This window comes from Meleagris gallopavo, chromosome 6 (assembly GCF_905368555.1).
Source record: "Meleagris gallopavo chromosome 6, MGAL_WU_HG_1.1, whole genome shotgun sequence".
Classification (NCBI taxonomy): domain Eukaryota; kingdom Metazoa; phylum Chordata; class Aves; order Galliformes; family Phasianidae; genus Meleagris; species Meleagris gallopavo.
In genome coordinates, this window is record NC_139409.1 from 40,784,555 (window position 1) to 40,792,046 (window position 7,492).

The window sequence follows — 7,492 nt, forward strand, 5'->3', positions numbered from 1 at the left end:
AACCCCGATATGAGCACAGCAACATGGTGCTGGTAGGGCTGGGACTTGTGTGCACACAACCCTCCCAAACCCAGGTAGGATGCAGCGTTTTGGCATCCATCTGCAATGGCAATTTCAAACGGATCGTATCCCACACAGTGCCCGTGCCTATGGCTTCTGTGCATCTTCAAAGCCCCACGTGAACGCCTTTTTATCCCTTAAAACACCACTTTGATCTGTACTGTGCTTGTTATCTCCCTTCCATGGGATAGGGAAGCTGGCAGGTTTTACTGAGATGTTCAACACCTTAATGCAGCATGTTCTGCAAAGCCTTTGTCATATCTGACAGCGTAGGCATTCATATGCAGTGGCCTTGCTTATTTCTTTATGTGTTTGTGCCAGCTTCTGTTGCCCTTCACACCAGTGTCCTTGCAGCAGGCTATGAAAATGTCTCCTTTCTTACAGCCCCCCTTTAGATACTGAAAGGCTGCTCTCAGGTCTCCCCACAGCCTTCTCTTCTCCAGGCTGAACAGCCTTAGCTCTCTCAGCCTGTCCTCACAGGAGACGTGTTCCATTCCATGGATCAGTTTTGTGGCCATTCTCTGGACACGCTCCAACAGGTCCATGTCTCTCCTTCACTGAGGACTCCATATTTGGACACTGTACTCCAGGTGAGGCCTCACCAACACTGAGTAGAGGGGCAGGATCACCTCCCTCAATCTGTTGACCACGCTTCTTTTGATGCAGCCCAGGATATGGTTGGCTTTCTGGGCTGCGAGGGCACGCTCTTTTCTCATGTTAAATTTTTTATCAACCAGGGCCCCCTAAGTCCTTCTCAGCAGGGCTACTCTCAAGTTCTTCTCCCAGTTTGTGTGCATATCTGGGGTTACCTCGACCAGAGCAAAAAATCTTATACTTTGGTTTTTTTGAACCTCATTAGTTTGATGTCATTGATGAATCTCAGAGTCACAGAATAGCAGCAGTTGGAGGAGACCTCAAATATTGAGTCCAACCCCCTGCTAAAGCAGGTACCCTACAACAGGTCACACAGGTAGGGTCTTGAATATCTCCATGGAAGGAGACTCCATAACCTCTCAGGGTAGCTGTTCCAAGTCCTCCATCACAGAGCTTCTTATGTTCAAGTTTTAAGCCATTATTCCTTGTCCTATTGTTATGCACCACTGAGAAGAGCCTGGCCTCATCCATTTGTCTCCCACTTCCCTTTAGATATTTATAAACATTAATCACATCCCCCCTCTGTCTTCCCTAGGCTGCACAGACCCAGATTACTCAGACTTTCCTCATAAGGGAGACACTCCAGGCCCTTTATCATCTTTGTGGCTCTCTGCTGGACTCCTTCTAGGATATCCCTGTTGTTTCTGAACTGGGGTGGCCAGAACTGGACACAATATGAAGATATTAAAGAGTGTCAATCCCAATACTATAGAGTATGGTTCCCAAAATATCAGATCAAAGGTACAAGACAGCAGCAATGGTGAATGGATAAACCAATTTTCTGCAGTTTGCACACACTGGAGGAGCTGAAGAAGGGAGACTTGGAAAGGATTCAGTACCTAGACCCTCAGCCCTTCCCTCGGTGATGGGCACAGGCCAGAAGGCTGGCAGCCTGCAGCCCTTAGTGTGGGGGAAGAACACTGTGAGGGGTTTGCTCTTGCCAGGACATGAAGACATCAGGTGATCTGGGGGAAAGATCCAGGAGATGGGTAGAAATCTGTACAAGCTGAAGAAACAGAGGCCTCCCACAGATCTGGAATCCAACACATTCAGCTTGTGGACTGGCCACCTCCAAGATTATTTTTCCTTTATTTTTCTTATGAAGAGCTCTCTTTGGCCTACTTTTGGTAAACTGCCAAGTAATTTGCATTAATTTGCCTGACCAGCTGTAGTAACCCGCTTGTCCTCCTGTGGCCCTCATTATTCACCCTTCTGCTGTGGTCTAAATGCAGAAAGGGCAGCGGGGTGAGCTCCAGCGAATTGCTGGAGATGCACCCTTAATGGCTATGCCATGCTGAACCATTCTCACAGCTGGCTGATATCTCACAGATTATTCTCCACCTGCCTGCCCTGCTTCTGAGGACACTCAGCTTCCCACAGACTCATTCGATGTTTTTCTCATCTTTAAGGATAGAAATATGTAGTTTCGCAAGCTCTAAATGACCAAAGAAGAGTGAGAAATCTGTAGAAAGTGACTCCACTGCTCCTCCAAATCCTGATGCCCTCCTTTGAATTCATTGGCTGAACTTACTGTTTTGGCAGTAAGAAGTCAACAAATGAACAGTGAAAATCTGAGCTATGGAAAATCCACTCGCTAGTGAGCACCTTTCCCCAGTGGTGCTGCCTTCTCCAGGACATACACTTAAAAAAAAATCATAAAATCACCCCAAATCAGTCCTCCTCCAAGTCCCTGCATTTTGGAGAATGGTGTGCTATATGTGAGGGGGAATACAACAATGCAGTTGTACCACGCTGATGCAATGCGGTGCAAGGTCATTGCTATGTCTCCAGGCTGCATGGTGCTGTGCATTTATGAAATGCATGGCACACTGCATTTGTGAGCAGCATGCTGGAATGCAATGTGGAAATATTTAGTTACTCAGCAAACTGTGGGTGAAACTGTGGATCACTTCACTGGAAATTCTGAAGATATTTCCATCCATCTCCCCTTTAATCTGGCCTTTGAAGTCCATCATGAGATCTGCATCCTACTTCATCCAGGTCAAAAACACTGGCTGATTCTAAAAGATGTTCACTTTCCTTGAGGCTTTCTGAAGCACAGGCTGCATACACCTTTAATGCTCAGTGACCTTTGGAAAACAATATTTCTTTCATCTCAGCTATAGATGTGCTGACAGGAGTGGAGAACTGTGAGCTGTGCTCGGAGCCAACCAGCTTGATGTGGCCAGCCTGGGGTTAAGGGTGGAGAAACAGGCAGCATCTGCCTTCACACATTGCCTTGTGCAAAGAGGTTGGCATGGCTCAGCTCCTGCTGCTTTCATCAGGAAGCATATACCTGCATTGCTCTCGCATATCATTGGCTACGCTTTGATTATTGCTTATCAATGGACCTGTGCAGCCTGCATTGGCAAATGGGGGTGTGTTATCACTTGCTTTATTAAGAGAAGAAATGTTTGATTTTGTGAAGACCTGAATGTCATAAGACACCATAGACTCTTCAGGCAAACAAATAGAATTTCTTGACAATTTGCTGTCCTTTATGGTACTGAAAGGGCACAGAGATGCAGACTGTTCCTGATTTTCAGATGAATTGCTCCGCTGGTGTAAAAGATACTCTCATAATAGTCCCAAATTAGCTGATTGCTTGAAGTGCCAGAATACTTAATGCTCTGCTATTTTAAACATATGGAAATTGATTCAACACTTATCATCTATTTAGAGATGTAAATTTATTGAAAAAGATGCCACTTCTTCCTCAGCTCCAGGCAAGCTCCGACGCTTGGTTTTCTGGGCACAGGCAGGTTTTTACAAGGCCCAATGATTTTAACTGCGGTGATTTACATTCTTTCTAAAGGCAGAAGTAAAGGAAAATTGACTGTATTATCTACAGAGAAGAAAACCTATCAATACGAGCACTGGTGTAAACTGACACAGCTATGGCTGTATCTGGTATGTTGTACCATGAGGACTTTATACCAGGCACAGACACTGGCCCAGAGGTGGCCAAGCTCCTCTTGCAGCTGCTCTGGCAGTAAGGCCCACACTGACAACAGCAGGGTGGGCTTCTGTCACAGCAGCAGTGGGACACAGTCATAGGAAATGATGGAGTGCTAGCAGTCACTGCTGTCACACTGGATGGGTGAAGATACAAAGGGCATACAACTAATGGACAGCATCCAAAGGAGGCTATAAATATGGAGAAAGGTCTGGAGGACAAGATGTGTGAGGAGCAGCTGAGCTCCCTGTGTTTGCTCGGCGCAGAGCAGAGGAGCTGAGGGGAGGCCTGATGGCGGCTGCAGTTCCTCACAGGGGGCGGAGGGGCAGCGCTGAGCTCTGCTCTGTGTGACAGCGACAGGGCCCGAGGGAACGGCATGGAGCTGTCAGGGAAGGGGCAGCTGGGGGTTAGAGACAGGGTCTGTGCCAGAGGGCGATGGGCATGGAACAGCCTGCCCAGGGCTGTGGGCAGGGCCCGGAGTGCCGGAGCTCAAGGTGCATTTGGACTGTGCTCTCAGACATTGGGTTTGGATTTTGGGTAGTGCTGTGTGGAGCCAGGATCGGACTCGATGGTTCTTGTGGGTCCCTTCCAGCTCAAAATATTCTGTAATTCCATGGTTCTAAGGCAGACACCCCTTAGAAAAGGGATCTGTGTTCCCACGTAATGCAGCCAGAGCTGCTGAAAGCACAAAGCATCCAGCATTTATCTGCAATCCCTGCAATGGCAAGCCGTAGGCTAATGTCAAACATGCAAGGTCAGGATGGGGTGAGAAAATGTGGCCAGCCTGGCTGTAGCTCTGTCTCTGGATCCTTCCTTTGGATTTGGTGCAGTCACTTTACATCTCACATAACAGTCAGATGGAGATTCGTGTGCATTCCACAGGAATGTTGTTCATGCTTTAACATTTGTGAAAATAGGAGTTTCTCAGCTATTTAATCGTGTGTTATTATTCAGCATGATTCATATACTAATACCATGGCTATAAAGTTTAATGTTGTGCTCCTGGGATCAAGCATTTCTTAATGTGCTTCTTCTCCTGGTATTTTCACAGAAAGGCTGGCTCAGTGTTAGAGAGCACTTACACAGTGAATGCCCCAGTCATCTCCACTTACCGTGCTCTGGTTTGCATCACGAAAAGGGCTCACAGAGTGGATTCCTCTCGTATGAAAGGCACATGGTGTGAATAGTGCAAACTCAGCAGCCTCCTGCATTATGGACCCATTCCCAGGCTGTACTGCTCACCAGCATAGGCACAGCCGTAGTGTATTTACTGCACCTCAGAGTATCCTGATGGCATTTGGAAAGTGAGTGGACGGGCTGGATTACTTAACTGCAAAACCCAGTCTCTTGACTAGCTAATATCTAATTAGAGACTTTATTTTCTTGACACCTGCTTTTTTGTGATACTGCCTTCAGCCTCAGTAGCACAGAAAGAAATTGGGTGCTGTTCCCAATGTATAAAGCACTTTAAACTTTATCCCAGCCATGTCCCAAGTGCAGCCTAGCCCAGCCCACCCTGCAGATGCCCTCTGCCCCTTGCCATCATGGCAGTGGCTTGGCCCAACAACAACTACACAGCAGTGCGCTATTAACACTGTGCTGACTGATACCAAGACACAAGTAGAGTTATTATACTTCTTACATCTGTTGTAGTTTCCATGGAAATATATAGGAGGCATTACTTTTGGAGAACCCTACGTATATGCGGCCCAAAACAATTCCTCCTCACTCAGTGCAGTGCAAGCAAGCCAGCAGGTTGGACAGCCATGCTTTTGCATTAACCTGAAGAAACTAATGTGCAGTAAACCAGGGTTACTATAGAACTGTTTTTGGAAGTGATTGCTCTGCAGGCCAGGTTCAGCCAGTATCCCCCAGTGGGATGTGGTGATCTCCTTTGTCTTAAGACCACGACTGAACATGTGCTTGGTTGTTTCTGTCAAGGGTTATGAAGGGTAGCAGTAGGAAAATGCTAAGGAGGGGTCAGAGCTGCAGAAGAAAAAGCCAACCCCCAAGTTACAAAGGGGTCACGGTAGAGTTCAGAGTTTGGCTGTGGTTGCACGGCAGTGAAAAATTACTTCTTATTTGCAACATGCAGGGAAAGCTTTCCTACAGATCAGGCCATGCAAAACTGTGCCTCATATAGGGTGGCTTTCACATGGGCACCTATGGAAAGAACTGTTTTCACAAAAGTTCAAGAGAATTAAAATCAGGGAATGATGAGGATTCAAAAATGCATGCAAATTAATCTTCTGAATGGAAATGCTACTCAAGAGAAACAGAGAGAGATGTCTAAGGGTTCCCAAATGAATTAGGAGCCCGTGTTTCTCTGAGTGTCAACATGTTCCTAACCTGCTCTCTTCAGATGACACCCATGGACTCACAAATGGAGCCTGAGGCCAGAAGATTCAGGCTTCTGAGAGCTAATCCCAAAGCTGATACCAAGCGGTAAGGCCCTTTTCCTGCTGGCAGGCTGCAAGTCAGTTGCAAATGTATTTGCTCCAGGTTGTCAGTACAGTCTCCTTGGAAGTTAGACATGGTTACTTTTGAAAATATTGCACATCTGTGACTTAGAAAGCCAGTTTTCAGCAGTTATTGAGGTTTCAAGTCTTGTTGAAGTATCTGGACTCACAGCCTTGTTTATACAAAAGAAAATCTGAACACTTCTAACCCCCAGACTAAACTGGAAGAGTGCATCTTTTTTGCTGTGTTTAAGGAAGTTTCAGCCATTGCCCTTGGTGTTTATGGTACAGCAATGCACTGATTTGGCAGTACTTTGGCCAAAGACCTTAAGTGCAAAAAGTACAGTCCATCGGGTGCATTTTGCTGTATGACATCAGAAGATGTACCAGAATTTACAGAATCGATCAGATTTCAAGCCAAATATACAGGATTCCTGCCAAGAAATCCCATAATTTGTCTAATTTATTTAGTCAGCGATGTTTTTAAAACATGGTCCAACTGCAATCCAAAAGCACACAGAAAAAAAGAACTCAGCCTTGTTCCAGCCCCTGCTCCCACCCACAAATGGCTGAAATGTCACGTGTGGGCACACAGAAACCCACTGGCAATACTAAATGAAACAGAAGCATCAAATGTCTCACGAAAACTCTTGGGCACATCCCTTTAGCAAGACGTTTTTAAGTGGTCTCAAATACTTATGGTGAATTTTATTTATAATAGTGATGCTAAATGCATTCAGCTAGAGCAGACCAAGGCTCAGTGAGAGAACACCTGCACAGTAAGCAATAGTAGCTCAAGGGCCTTTCCCCTCACGTGGAATCATTTGTATTGGATGGTCCTTAAAGACCAGCTGAACAGGGACACCTACAGCTCCATCAGGTGCTCAGAGCCCCATCCAGACTGACCTTGAGTGTCTCCAGGGACGGGGCACCCACCTCCTCTCTGGGCAACCTGTGCCAGTGCATCATCAGCCTTACTGTAAAAACCTACGTCCTTATATCTGCCCTTCTCACATAAGCTAGAGCTGGGTTCAGTCACTTATCTTCTGAGGACAAGATTTGGGTGTACAAAGTACGCTGACATTCAACTTTAAATTTACTCGTTTGTCCCAATGATTCCCCAACATCTCAGCTTGTGTTTCAACACTACTTTTATTTTCCTTTCCTATCTATGTACTTGGGGATACAAGGGTAATAAAAACCTCTGAATAACCAGGTGAATTCAACACATCATCACTCATTGTTACCAGCTGAACCTGAAAAAATCAGGCAATTACTGAAAATAAGTATTCTCCATTACATGCAATTCCAGGCCTTGTTTCTCTTAGTTTGCAAATTAAAAAAATAAAGAAATACATGCATG